This window comes from Miscanthus floridulus, chromosome 5 (genome assembly GCF_019320115.1).
Source record: "Miscanthus floridulus cultivar M001 chromosome 5, ASM1932011v1, whole genome shotgun sequence".
In the NCBI taxonomy this organism is placed as follows: domain Eukaryota; kingdom Viridiplantae; phylum Streptophyta; class Magnoliopsida; order Poales; family Poaceae; genus Miscanthus; species Miscanthus floridulus.
In genome coordinates, this window is record NC_089584.1 from 98515255 (window position 1) to 98530797 (window position 15543).

The 15543-nt window shown below is 45.6% G+C and overlaps 1 pseudogene; it reads right to left on the bottom strand.

Moving 5' to 3' along the window:
• The window catches only part of LOC136450303 (DNA ligase 6-like), a 136272-nt pseudogene that overhangs the window by 96594 nt on the left and 24135 nt on the right, over positions 1–15543 (bottom strand).

Here is a 15543-nt window from a genome sequence, read left to right on the forward strand (position 1 = left end):
CCCCCGTTCTTGATCTCCTCCACTGTGTCGATTAGTCCTTTGGAACCGAGTTCTTGAACCCTCTATTGATATTCGCATCATTCATATTTGCAATTTCAGATTGCGTGTTTTACCTTCTTGCTTGTGCTCTTCGATTCGCTTGCAGGAAAAGCCTTCTTGGCGAGGTCAATCAAGTTGTGCTTGGTTGATAACCAACGGAGCAGTGGTGTAACGGTTGCAAGGTTCGAATCGTGTCTGATTTGAAGCCGGATCGCCAACGTCGAGATCTCCACAAATCGAACTTACTGGCTACCTCTCGGAAGATTGGGCCTGTACTCATCAGTAAGCAATCAGAGTTCCTTTTTCTATCCCATCTTTCAGTTCTTACTATGATGCTAGGCCATAGATGAGTCTTATCGGATTTCCCGGTGATTCATGAATCAATGCCCTAGCTGGGTACCCTGAAAACACATGCCCCGCTTGTACCCTAGGCACAAGCAGGACCAACACATCACTCTCCTATCTTAGGTGTCTAGGTCCCCATCCAAACTGGGACTCCAAGCCCTCGCCCCTGAATCTTGGACTTAGTGCGGTGCAAGGACCTCCTCCACCAAAATAAAACCCTAACAGTCGGTCCGAAAAGAGCCGGATCCACGACAAGAGAGCAACAAGTCTTCCAAGCGCCCATACCCAAGTATGTGCTTGGGATAATAAGTCTATGACTTGCCTAGAGCCTTATTCAACGACTGGTCCTTAACCAACATAGATAGGAAAAATAGTATAACCAAGCCATGCCCCACATCCATGGCGACACAACCTCTTACACCCACTAATAACCAAACCATATCCCTACCCAGTCACCATTTTTCCTTTCCATCATTTATATTTTCCAAGTTATAATAATACAGTAATATATTTTCTATCTCTCGCGAGTGACAGGCAATCACTCGACTTCTACCGGAATCATGTAGCATAGCAATCTACACGATCATGTCATACTAGTAAGACTTGTAGGATAAAGATATATATGCAAGTGGGTTTCATTCAACTCCTTAAAACTTAATGCACAAATATAATTTAAACTGCAGAAAAGTAGGGGTTATGCACCGGGGCTTGCCTGGGTAAGATATATAATAAAAAGTTAGTATCTGCATCTTCAGATCATCCACAATCATCTTGATAGAAAGCCCATTGCATCATCTTCTAGAGAGAATACCATTACACTATCTTCGGATTCCCAATCATCCTTCAATTGATCCATCATCGTACCTATATGATATGCATTGATGCAAATGCATAGATGTAAATAATCAACGATAGCCGAAATGCTTAGAAATCCGATAACGCCTCACAAGCTAACACGATAGCTCTAACATGGGTATACGTATCTATGTTGTCGAATAAGACGTTACTTCCCAACCACTGTTTTAGTTATACAAACCTAAGTTGTTTCTTTATTTGACTCTATCAATTTAATCTTTATTTGCAATAGGACGTCATTATCTATTTATCAACTAATTATTAAGGAGCTACAAAAATTACAGTGAGTATCTAATATTGCTAGGAGCCTACTGTACAAATTTCAAATTCAACACTATTACCAATTGATCACAACAATTCCTACAAGTTTATATTTTTACAATATCAAATACCTCAAATTAATTATATAGCTTCCAAGAATATTATCACACTATGTGAACAAAATATACTAACCGGTAGATCATGATTTTAGGAGACAAACAAAACTGGTTTCATAAATTTTATGATTTTTCTACACTTTATTTTTAATTTCTAAAAGGCACTAAATTAATAAAATCAAAACAATGCACAAGATAATACCTGGGCGGCCAACTCGGCCCGCAGGCGCGCGGTGGCCCAGCAGCTAGGCAGCCCAGCCGGCACCTGTCCAGACTAGGCAGACGGCGCGCAGCGGACCAGCGCAAGGGTGAGCGACCCAGGCGCGAGTGGCACCAGGCAAAGGCCCACGGTGCTATGAGCCTAGGCGGGGCGCATGACCGGTGGCCCAGCAACCAAGGCGGACGGCCCACGCATGGAGAGGGCGCGACCCAAGCGCACAGCGTTGATAGCAATCTTACAAAATGGCCCCAGGACTATCATCAATTTACCCCACATGACATTGAAACTATTCTGGTGAGTCATGTATCTCGCAATAACCACCCTGTACAATATTTCACTTGGACTCATACCCTTATTTGCGTCTTCTTCACACGGCGGAGTAGAGGAGCACCGGTCGACGGGCACAGCCAGCCAACTTGTGGCCACCAACGCATACGCCAGCGGGGGACGACAGAGCGGGACAGCGACAGACCGTGGTACGGCTGAGCGTTGTGGCACAGGCGCTGAGGAGCAGCGGCCCAGTGTAGGACGATGGCAACTAGGGGGGGCGTGGTGCTTTGACAGCGGTAAGGGCGAGCCGCATGACAGCACGGCAAGGCCATCGACCGGTGCAACAGGAGCGGTGGTGGACGAGCTCGGGCTCGTAGCACCCACAGCGGTAGGCATGCTCGCGCGTGGTGGCGACAGTGGGGTGCAGCAGCGGATGCCCCCTAGGACAGCATAGGCACCCATGAGTTGGGAGCGGACCAACATCATGAGCCACGGCGGCACAGAGGGAAATGGGAAGAGGACGAGCAGCGCTCTGCGGGACCGCGGTCCAGCGCGGAGACGCAACGTGTGACCCCCAAGCGCACCTACGCATGACAGGCGGGAACTGAGGAGGGGCACCGGCGACTATGGTTGCGATGGGCATGGCGAATGGAGGTGAAATAGAGAGGATGAGCAGTGCTCTGTGGAGCAGCGGCTGGTCATGGTCTGTCCGGGCGCTTTGTAGAGGCGAGGAGCAGGGAATGTGATGAGGGCATGACACCCATGCATATAACCATGTTTGGCGCATGGGATAGAGGGGAAGGAGGCCAGCAAGGGTGTCCAAGTCAAGAAGGAGGCCCGAGGCTAATTCGGTTCGAGTCCCCGAGGTGGAGGCCCAAAACAACTCAAGTTCGAGTCTGCCTCAGAATCTAGGATCAGTCTGCCTTAAACTGGTCACCCAGGACGCATCCGGACTCCGTTTTTGATGATCCATATATGGATGGAAAGATAATTTGATAAGGAAGCCAATCCAAGTGGTTTCACGTTAAAATCTCTTCGGAATCAACGAGAATCGTCGAAACAAGTCAGCATCCAGAATCTGCCAAGGTGCTGCGACACCTTCTTTTGGTCCGTTGGGTCGTGTATCATGTTTGGGCCCATTAGGGGGTGCGTCCAGGGTAGGCAACGACCCTAAGACCTTTATAATCATACACCACCATCATTAGGTTTTGGGTTTTATTTTAGATCAATCTGTCATTGAATAGTCGCCATTATTGGTTTGCAAGACCCCAACTTCGAGTGCTTAATCATTCATCTGCAATTATCACTTTAATTGAGTTGCTTTTTATCTTGTTCTTGCTTGTGTTCTTCAATTCGTAGCAGGGATTAGTCTTCTTAGCGAGGTCAACCGGATTGTGACACGGTTGATAACCAGAGGAGACGTGGTGCTAAGGTTGTAGGGTTTGGGTCTTTGTGATCTGAAGCCGGATCGGTGTGTCGCTCTCCGAATAAATCATTGTTTATCTTGAACCTGACAAAAGATCGGGACTCCCGTCTCCTTTAAGTGGTAATCAGAGCTTCAGGTATACCATCAAGTTCGTATCTTACCCTTAGTTCGAGTGTTTTTGCTTTTATCCCATAGTCCAATGCCATATTTGTTTCCTATCCTACAACCATTCGCGTTGCATGATTCAGTTTTAGAGTCCGCTTTGTTGAGTTTGTGTCCTAGGTCAAAGTCTTGTTGCTGGTTTAGATTGTATTCTTTTTTAGTTTGTGTTGATACCTCCACCCGCCGCTATTCCATATCACCATCGGTTTACATCTTGTGTCCACTAAATCCCTGATTCGAGCAGCTTCCTTAAAACAGTCATAACTTTTGTATCTGAACTCGAAACGGGAAAAATTTTATATCTACGGAGAATGTCAGAAAATTTTAGATTTATTTCATCCCAGCATAGCTGGGTTCACAAAAATCAGATTTGTGAAATTCGATTAGGAAAATTGAGTTTCTAGGCCCACAAATTTTGGTATGCTTTTTAGAGTACAGTACTAATTTTCTATAGGCCACATCTTTTATTCAATTGAGCTCAAATTTTTTGTGGTTTATTCTTGTGTGCTCCTTGCTGAGAAAAAAATATCAAAAGAGCAAAAGCAAGAAAAAAAGATTAGACAAAAAATAAAAGAAAAAAATAGTAAAAGAGAATAGAAGATATCGAAAAGGAGCACATAAGAAACACTTAATAGCTCTATTGTTTGTGATACATTTTGCCTTGTTCACATCCGTTGCTACCTTTGATACTTGTTTCCTTTCATCCTTGTTTTCTCTCTTGTTTATCACAACTGGTGATAGGAACACGTAAAGACCAGCAACTAGGACAAGTGCTCTGGACATTTATTCAATATTGTTGTCTGTTACTGACTTGTGTGCCAGATATACATATTACTCTTTGTTTGCCTTCCAAGCTCCACAAATTCTTCAGATCAGTATAGAAAAAGGGCTTTGCAATCTCGGTACCACTGCCTCACAGGTATCACGAACCAGCCACCGGTTGTACCGCCACTGCTTGCGTTGGTAAGAACTTTGTAAGAGCTTGGTAAGACGTTTCCACTTGCTGTGAAAAGTGACACCACTACAACCGCGTAGTTATTTGGTAGGGATAACTTTCACCATTTGTTCCTTGTTTTTGTGTTTACAATGATAGGTTGTTCGTATCCACCGACTTATGATGGTATAGGTGCTGATGAGTACATGGAGTGGGAAATTGCCATCGAAAACATATTTGCTACTCGCTTTATGTGTCCAAGGAGGAAGGTAAAAATGCAGCTAGTGTTTTATGACATTCTGCTTTATCTTAGTGGGAGTCTTTAGATCCTTCTGATAAACCTCAAACTTGAAATGATATGAAACTTCTTATGCGAGAAACCTTTGTTAATCCACCTCCTGTTTTGACTTCGTATGCTGAGGTGCACCATTTAGAGGAAGAGTCTGTTGTTATTCCTCTTGCTATGACTAACCTTCTGCAGAATAATGTACATAAGCGAGAGGATGACGTGGAAGAAAATGAGGAGCTCACAACCTCATATGCAAATTTAGAACCATCACTTCACCATGCACCTATTACTTCTACTGAGAACACAGGTAATGCCCATGGTCCTACACTCATGGAAGGTGAAAATTGTCTTAATGTACTAAATTTTTCCACAAACCATGCTATCATAGAGCAATTGTTAATGGAATCCTCTCTTGATTTATCTTTGTCCCATGATAATTTACTTGATGTTCCTTGTGACAAAGATGAATTGGTTGAAGATGCTTCAATTTTACATGTTTTGGAACCAGTGACTTGTGCTAAAAATAAACATGTTATTCATATTGCTACTAAAATTGATGAGTTCAAACTGTTATCTTCTTTACATACTTTGGATTATATTAAATTTGATGTTTTGTGTAACCTAGATTGTTTGGAAGAGAGCCTTTTTAAATATGCTGATTTGCCTTGGTTTTCTAAACACACATATCATGTCATTGGTAGATATAACAACAAGGGATAATATGCATCACAAAATATGATACATCGAGTATACATTCATAATAATATGAATTCTCCTTTTGTTGTATAAGACTATGATCGTTTAGAGGGTAGTCATAATAATACAAACATTTTCTCATATTCCTTAAAGAAACAAGTTCACTTCCAAGAAGGGGAGCATTGTTGGTTGCTACCTATGTCTGCTCGACCATCTATTCCTGCATTGTCTTTGGTTAGTTCTAATCTTTTGCAGGATAGTGTTGACATGCATCGTGTGCATTCGGATCATGGAGTCTACATGCTTGCTGAAATTTTTATGCGAGATGACATGATAGAAACTTGGAAACATGGTCACGTTCCTTCTCACAATTATTCCAGTTTTCTTTGTCCTCACAACCCCGTTCTCCTTTATGTTGTGTAGGATTAGTTTCAAGCACAATCGACGTCGAGGACGGCTTTTCATCAAGAAGGGGAGGATGATGAGGACATGACACCCATGCATATGACCATGTTTGGCGCATGGGATAGAGGGGAAGGAGGCCAGCAAGGGTGTCCAAGTCAAGAAGGAGGCTCGAGGCTAATTCGGTTCGAGTCCCCGAGGTGGAGGCCCAAAACAACTCAAGTTCGAGTCTGTCTCGGAATCCAGGACCAGTCTGCCTTAAACTAGTCACCTAGGATGCATCCGAACTCTGTTTTCGATGATCCACATATGGATGGAAAGATAATTTGATATGGAAGCCAATCCAAGTGATTTTATGTCAAAAGCTCTTCGGAATCAACGAGAATCATTGAAACAAGTCAGCGTCCAGAATCTGTCAGGGTGCTGCGACACCTTCTTTTGGTCTGTTGGGCCGTGTATCGTGTTTGGGCCCATTAGGGGGCACGTCCAGGGTAGGCGATGACCCTAAGACCTTTATAATCATACGCCACCGTCATTAGGTTTTGGGTTTTGTTTTAGATCAATCTGTCATTGAACAGTCGCCGTTATTGGTTTGTAAGACCCCAACTTCGAGTGCTTAATCATTCATCTGCAATTGTCACTTTAATTGAGTTGCTTTTTATCTTGTTCTTGCTTGTGTTCTTCAATTCGTAGCAGGGATTAGCCTTCTTGGCGAGGTCAACCGGATTGTGACACGGTTGATAACTAGAGGAGACGTGGTGCTAAGGTTGTAGGGTCTGGGTCTTTGTGATCTGAAGCCAGATCGGTGTGTCGCTCTCCGAACAAATCGTTGTTTATCTTGAACCTGACGGAAGATCGGGATCCTTGTTTGGCGCATGGGATAGAGGGGAAGGAGGCCAGCAAGGGTGTCCAAGTCAATAAGCACTTGATGGAAAGCTTGTTTGATAAGCTTTCAAATAGATCTGGTCTCATCTCAATATCACGTCGGCAAGGCCTCCAAACCATCAAGATATTCTATCGTTGTTTCTGCCGAGAGATACACTATCGTCATGGGCTTGTTATTCATCCTTGGGACCCTGGCCCAAGTGGGAGCACACCCCCAAGGACTTGGAGAACCCACCAAGGAAGCCCTTGGACGTCCTCCTCCTTGGCCACCACCTTAGGAGGCCAGCAAGGACGTCCAAGCCAAGCCAGAGGCCCAGTCCAATCTGAGTTTGAGTCTGCCTCGGCCGTCAGGACTAGTCTGCAATAAAATGGACGCCTAGGACGCATACGGACTCCATTTTTGACGATCCACATATGGATGGAAAGCTTATTTGATAAGGAAGCCAACCCAAGTTGTTTCATGTCAAAACCTCTTTGAAATCAATGGGAATCATCGAAACAATTCAGCGTCCAGAATCTATCAGGGTGCTGCGACACCATCTTTTGGTCCGTTGGACCGTGTATCGTGTTTGGGCCTCCACCTCAGGGACTCGAACCGAATTAGCCTCGGGCCTCCTTCTTGACTTGGACACCCTTGCTGGCCTCCTTCCCCTCTATCCCATGCGCCAAACATGGTCATATGCATGGGTGTCATGTCCTCATCAGAAGGGAGTCACGCATGGGCTGGCAGGCAGAGCTGCATGCGGAAATCTGTGCCCAGGCGTGCTCGTCAGGAGGCAGGGCAAAGTAGGGACACTAGCCTGGCAATGGCGCTCTAGGGCTAGGGCACCTCTTCCGGCATAGCAGAAAAGGAGAGGGAGGGGAAAAAATAGTGCTCGGCTTGGCTCAGAATAGCAAGTAGGCACAGAGGCAGAGAAGAATGGCACAACGAAGAAAAGGGCGTGGAGGCTTGAGCGAGTACGCCAGAGCACATGGTCTGGTAGGGCGTGTCGGTTGGCATGGACAAGACCCGGCCGCAGAGACAATTAAGGTAGGCAAGGACATGCAACGGAGACAAGAAAAGGCAGACAGAGATATTCATAACACCGTAGAGTGAAACGACGGAACCAACTGTGAGGGAGGGAAGCAAACAAATCAATATATGGCAACCGCACCCTAGCCAACCTTCATTATGGTGATCATCAGAGAAAGGACGTGATGGAGAGGGAGCAGTGGCACGACGATGGAACTCGATGATGCGGCGCGACGCTAATAAACTAGAGTTGATTGATTTCGAACAAGGGGGAACGCACTACTGACGATAAGCGATGGAGCAAGGCAGGGAGACGTCCCATCATCGTTGTGGAGCCGTTCGCTCGCAAGTCAAAACTAAACCAAATCTCTTGATTAATGGATTTTATTTTATTTATAAAAGTTGCTTTTCATGCTTAATCTAACGGAACATATTATTTGCTGGCATCATCATTTGTCATTCCTAAATATTTCTATGCACTGCATAATTTAACTTGGGCGTTGATTTGAGTCCACAAAACTAAATCACCTAGGGTTCGCTTATCGCCTCAAGTACGTTTTAAATCAAAAATCCGAGAACTTGTTTCAAAAAAATTTACTTAGGCCTAAATCGCGGTGCTAAACAAGCTTGTAACACCTGGGGTGTTACAACCAACCCCCCTTAAAAAGAATCTCATCCCGAGATTTGAAACAAGAACCAGAAGGGGAAAATGCGATTACATTTCGTAGATCAGGGATTACATGACTTCGATTACTAAACCACACGGAGATCTAGGGATACATGGTTAAGAGCAACCTAATACAACTAAGACTTAATCCAGAAGTCAAGATAGACGAGGATAATGAAGAAACAACAAGATAATGATGATCCAAAACATGGTGTAGGTCCAACAGATCTAGAAATAGTCGACTGAGAAGTCAAACATCTAGAAACCTAAGATCCAACTAACCAAAGGGAACTTGAACTACTTCAATGAACCGAATCCTTTCTTCTCCTCAGATTACACCATCACCTCAAACTGACGAACCTAGCTTCCCAACGTCGACTAGATTTCGTAGCTCCGCTGTGAATGTGAGAGGAATGGGGATGAAGAAGAAGAGCAAGGGCCAAGGGCATCTTATATAGGCGAACAAAGGTGGGCACAACACACTGGAGGTGGAGACAGCATGGATAGGGTACACAGATGATTCATGCTATGGAGATAAGGGCGAACATAGTGTGCTTCCTATTTGAGCAGCAAAGAGCGGATAAAGAGAGGAGAGGAGAGGGGTCCGCTCAATGAGGCCGGTGTGCGGCGGTCATGTCACCAAAAGAAGAAAGAAAGGAGAGGGAAGGGGGGTCCGATATGAGGGACAAGGCATGAGAGTCGAGAGCCGATTGGATGCTGGGAAAAGGAGAAACGCATAGTGCACAAAGACAGTGAGCATGGCACGATGCCATAGGCACGTGAAAACAAGGTGCTATAGGTCCTGACACAGGTGGCGTTCGTAGGGCACATAGCGAAATAACCCAACATGCATAGCGCGGTAAACTAAGCATAGGGCTTAGGACATGACATCCACTCAGACTTTCACAATCACTCCCGACTACCCGAGGCTAACTTTCCTTACTAGTCTTATTTTTCTTTCCTTTACTCAACCACATCCGTCTTTCAAGTAGACTGAGACTATGTCATACTTTCTTCCTCCAAAACCACCTCTTATTTACCTTGAGAGAGCACTTCTGTCATCAACCCATTGTGGATTTCCTGTTTGAACACCTAAACATTTTCAAGGAAATTATTTTTAAAACAAAATGGTACGGCGGTGTAACTTGGTAAAGGTACTTGGTTAACAACCCCGATACCAGCACGTGCCGAGCAGCGTCACCATGTGGCAGCTGTTCCATAGGGAGCCCTCGATGTCATTGCAGCACCATAAGCTATTAACCAGGCAACTACTGCCAACTTACACGCTATGAAGGCGGTGGGGTTATAGACCATAGAATAAGGGGAGTATTGCAATGGAAGATTCAAACAAGGGACAAGGAATTCAAATCCAATGGCGGATTTGTTTTAAAGAGATTCAAGTGTTCTGCTAGGACATCCATAATTAGTCAATACAGTGTTCTATATTCATGACTGATCTGCTAGCATCTGAATGTCAACCTCTCTTGCAACCCGCTTAATATCGCCCATGAAACTCTTAAGCACATCTAACGAACTTAAGGTAGATGAACGCAATAAACATAGCGAACTAAATAAAATGCATGTTCCAATAGTCTTATATGGGTACATCATACAGGCATTCAGGCTCCCATTCATGATACAGCATTCACCTTCCCTACTAGCGGATGATCTCAACAACTATGGATGAACAACAACGACAAGAATACAATACCGAAGGACAGTGATGGAAAACACTACTACTACGGGTATAGCATCCCAAGGCAACTAATCTACATCTTCTCAGGGCAATGGCTAAGTGAGAGGAATCAAGGGCTCGACTTCTGACACTTCCGAGGGTGGAGGTGCTAGTGGTTTTGCATCACCGGTTCTCCTTCTTTCAGGCAGGTGGATAGGGATCGCCTCCAAGATTGGGGCATCTTGTCCTTCAGCAGCCAGCATCCTCTGCTTGGCCCTGGTGACAAGATAGGCCACACGTAGCTGATGAACTTGTCGGTCTTCAGCCTCCTTTAGAGCTTTCGACATGGCAGTCTCCCGGCTCTTAGTAGCTACGGTACTGGCATGTGCTTCGGTGAGCTACACCTGGAGCATCCGATTGAAGATCTCGGCTTCCTTGGCACACCGAAGGCACACCCCTAGCTCCAAGGCTTGTCAGTCATATTGCTCATCTAGAGCAAGCAGGTATGTGGTCAAGTGCACCACGGTTGGACTGTCTTCTTGTGGATCTTGCCCTTACAAGGCCTCCATGTGAGCCCTCCATGCCCTCCAATTCCTATCCAAAGGTGGAAAGAACCACATGGGGGTACGAACAATGGTCTCTTCATAGATTTGGTAGAGGTACCACAGGGCTTTACGGGCCACAACCTGGTAGGTGTCGGTGAAGCTAAACCCGGTTGCGGTCACACTCTAGGCTTCAGTGAGGTCAGGGAACTCTTCACTCTTCTCGATGTAGATGGTAACCTCACACCGCTCGGTGCCATGCTCCTCATACTCATGGCCCTCATACTTGGGATGATCTTTGAATCCAAGCTTTTGCAGGGTGACATGTAGGATTCTAGGAAAACCCTCAACATTAAGGCAGTAACTATTAACCCAGGCTCCTGCCATTTCTGGCAGTGGTTGCGAGGAAGGCTGAGCGAAAGGCTAGCTCAAAGGAAAAGCTAAGCAAGCTAAAGTGTGTTGATTGGTGATACCAATGGCTAAGCTAGGCTCTACTTATAAAGGTGGAGCGTTCAGTGGTCCTGGCGTGGTCCACCAGGGTTCCCGCATGAGATCACTATGATGAATCGACCAAATTCCACGCGTTCAAGGTGAGCGACGTCCGAGGCCATTACTGACTAGTACGACTATAGGGCAAGGGTTTGATAAGAACATAGAAAAGGGGTACAGGGAGATGTGGGTCACGATAGGCGTGAATCATGGTGAACGCGGAGCACGAAGCCACAGTGCAGGCCTAACCCTAGAACAGAAATGAGGCCATCGTGCACAATACGACACGTGTGACACCTATGGATGGCGTATCTGCAAGCAATACAGAAGCTACAATGCACAACCAGGATATGCATGAATGCACATCCTATACGTCCTTTCACTGTTGCCAACATATAGGGCAACCGTTCTCAGATTTTTGGCACATCGTTCTCTCACTGTAGCTAGTCGATGCTATCGGACTATGCTCGAGTCAGTGTACCTACAGAAAACTTGATTAAGCCTACCTAAGTCAGTAGAGTGCCATCTATCCTAGATACATAACCATAGTAACAGGGCTACTTATATAACTTCACATGCAAATATCCTAACTTTTTGAAAAGAGTTTGTTGTCAAATTTTAGTTTAGAAAAGGTTTTCAAAGCTGTATTTTCTCATATGTGCTCTGATACCACCTATGGTAGAACCGCCTAATCTAATGCCTCCTAGGAGTGCTTGTCTTCCATTAGACACTAAGCACCTAAGGGAGGACACCAAATTACTCGGTTCCGTCAGGCACACCCCAGGGGAGAGCCCAAAAATCCACATTTTTGCCATCAGGATCACAAATAAGAGAATAAAGCTTACATCATTCTTAACCATTTCTTACATCACTTGTAGTACAATATCATAGTATAATATTTATTATTATAATAGCGGAATGTAATCATATTATCAGAGTTATGCAATTTAATTTACCAGCGGAATATAAACATGTGATCAGAATTACAGCAGAAATAAATATCTATTCCTGACATGATGAAACTTCGATATGTACAATATGACAACAGATTATAAAACTTTCATTTATAAAAATATTTAGTGAGAGTTATAAATAAAGACTACGATCGCAACGTAAAGGAAATCATCGCTGAGCCCACCAGGAGGAATCCACACATAAGGGTCAGCTCTAGCCTCCACCTGTCACCTACAACAAGAGGAATAAAACCCTGAGTACTCAATTGTACTCAGCAAGACTTACCCGATAGGAGAAAAGAAAAGACTCCAAGGATATGCAAGGCTATCTGGCTTGTGGGTTTATTGCATTTGCAGGAAGCATTACTAAGCGTGCGTCCTTATATTCGATTTTTATTAATAGCCGCATTGGTTCATTAACTAACCATTATATGTAAGCACCTGTACTACTTTCAAGCAGGTGGTAAGCAATTAGAGTTTCTTTTTCTATTCCATCTTTTAGTTCTTACTATGATGCTAGGCCACAGACGAGCCATATCGGATTTCCTGGTGATTCGCGAATCAATGCCCCCAGCTGAGTACCCCGAAAACACACGCCCTACTTGTACCCCAGGCACAAGCAGGACCAACCCATCACTCTCCTATCCTGGGTGTCCAGGTCCCCGTTCAAACTAGGACTCCAAGCCCCCATCCCTGAATCCTAGACTCAGTGCAGTGCAAGAACCTCCTCCACCAAAATAAAACCCTAACAGTCGGTCCAGAAAGAGCTAGATCCATGACAATAGAGCAACAAGTCTTCCAAGCACTCATACTCAAGTATGTGCTTGAGATAATAAGTCTGTGACTTGCCTAGAGCCTTATGCAATGACCAGTCCTTAACCGACATAGATAGGGAAAACAGTGTAACCAAGCCATGCCCCGCATCCACGGCGACACAACCTCTTACACCCACCAATACCCAAACCATATCCCTACCCGGTCACCATTTTTCCTTTCTACCATTTATATTTTCCAAGTGATAATAATACAATAATATATTTCCTATCTCTCGCGAGTGATAGGCAATCACTCGACTTCTACCGGAATTCTGTAGCATAGCAATCTACACGATCATGTCATACTAGTAAGACTCATAGGATAAAGATATATATGCAAGTGGGTTTCATTCAACTCCTTAAAACTTAATGCACAAATATAATTTAAACTGCTGAAAAGTAGGGGTTATGCACCGGGGCTTACCTGGGTAAGATATATATTAAAAAGTTAGTATCTGCATCTTCAGATCATCCACAATTATCTGGATAGAAAGCCCATTGCATCATCTCCTAGAGAGAATACCATTACACCATCTTTGGATTCCTAATTATCCTTCAATTGATCTATTCATCCATCATCGTACCTATATGAGATGCATTGATGCAAATGCATAGTTGTAAATAATCAATGACAGCCGAAATGCTTAGAAATCCGATAACGCCTCACAAGCTAACGCGATAGCTCTAACGTGGGTCTACGTATCCATGTTGTCGAATAAGGCGTTACTTCCCAACCACCATTTTAGTTATACAAACCCAAGTTGTTTCTTTATTTCACTCTATCGATTTAATCTTTATTCGTAATAGGACGTCATTATCTATTTATCAACTAATTATTAAGGAGCTGCAAAAATTACAGTGAGTACCTAATATTGCTAGGAGCCTACTGTACAAATTTCAGATTCAACACTATTACTAACTGATCACAACAATTCCTATAAGTTTATATTTTTACAATATCAAATACCTCAAATTAATTATATAGCTTCCAAGAATATTATCACACTATGTGAACAAAATATACTAACCGGTAGATCATGATTTTAGGAGACTAACAAAATTGGTTTCATAATTTTTATGATTTTTCTACACTTTATTTTCGATTTCTGAAAGGCACTAAATTAATAAAACCAAAACAACGCACAAGTTAATACCTAGGTGGCCAACTCGACCCACAGGCGCACGGTGGCCTAGCAGCTAGGCAACCTAGCTAGCACTAGTTCGGACCAGGCGGACGACGCACAGCGGCCCAGCGTAGGGGTTAGCGACCCAGGCGCGAGTAGCACCAGGCAAAGGCCCATGGTGCTGTGAGCCCAGGCGGGGCGCATGACCAGTGGCCCAGCAACCAAGGCGGACAGCCCAAGCATGGAGAGGGCACGGCCCAAGTGCACAGCGTCGATGGCAATCTTATGAAATGGCCCCAGGACTATCATCAATTTACCCCGCAGGACATTGAAACTATTTCGGTGAGTCACGTATCTCGCAATAACCACCCTGTACAATATTTCACTTGGACTCATACCCTTATCTGTGTCTTCTTCACATGGTGGAGCAGAGGAGCACCGACCGACAGGCACGGCCGGCCACCTGACGGCCACCAACACACACGCCAGCAGGGGACGACAGAGCAGGACAGCGATGGACCGTGGTGCAGCCGAGCGCTGTGGCACGGGCACTGGGGAGTAGTGGCCCAGCGTGGGACTAGGGCATGGGCATGCTCATGCGCGATGGTCAGCTCAGCGCGATGACGGTGAACGGGGGGTCACGGTGCTTCGCTAATGGTGCGGGCGAACGGCACGACCGCATGGCAAGGCTGTCGACAAGTGCGATGGGAGCGATGGTGGATGAGCTTGGGCTCACAGCACCCACAGAGGTAGGCGTGCTCGTGCGCAGTGGCAACGGTGGGGCACAATAGTAGATGCCCCCCAGAACAGCATAAACGCCCGTGAGGTGGGAGCGGACCAACATCATGAGCTGCGGCGGCGTAGAGGGAAATAGGAAGAGGATGAGCAGTGCTCTATGGGACCACAGTCCAGCACAAAGACGCGGCGTGTGACCCCTAGGCGCACCTGCGCGCGATAGGCGAGAACCGAGGAGGGGCGCCGACGACTGCGGTTGTGACGGGCATGGTGGATGGAGGTGAAACAAAGAGGATGAGCAGCGGCTGGTCACAGTTTGGCCGGGCGCTCTACAGAGGTGAGGAGTGGGGAAGGGAGTCACGTGCGGGCTGGCAGGCGGAGCTATGCGTGGAAATCTATGCCTAGGCGTGCTCGCGGGGAGGCAGGGTGAAGTAGGGATGCTGGTCTGGCAACGGCGCTCTAGGGCTAGGGCACCTCCTCCGGCACAGCAGGAAAGGAGAGGGAGGGGAAAACAGCGCTCGGCTCGGCTCAGAATAGCAAGCTAGCACAAAGGCAGAGAAGAACGGCGCAACGAAGAAAAAGGCGTGGAGGCTTGAGCGAGTACGCCAGAGCATGTGGTCTGGTAGGGCGT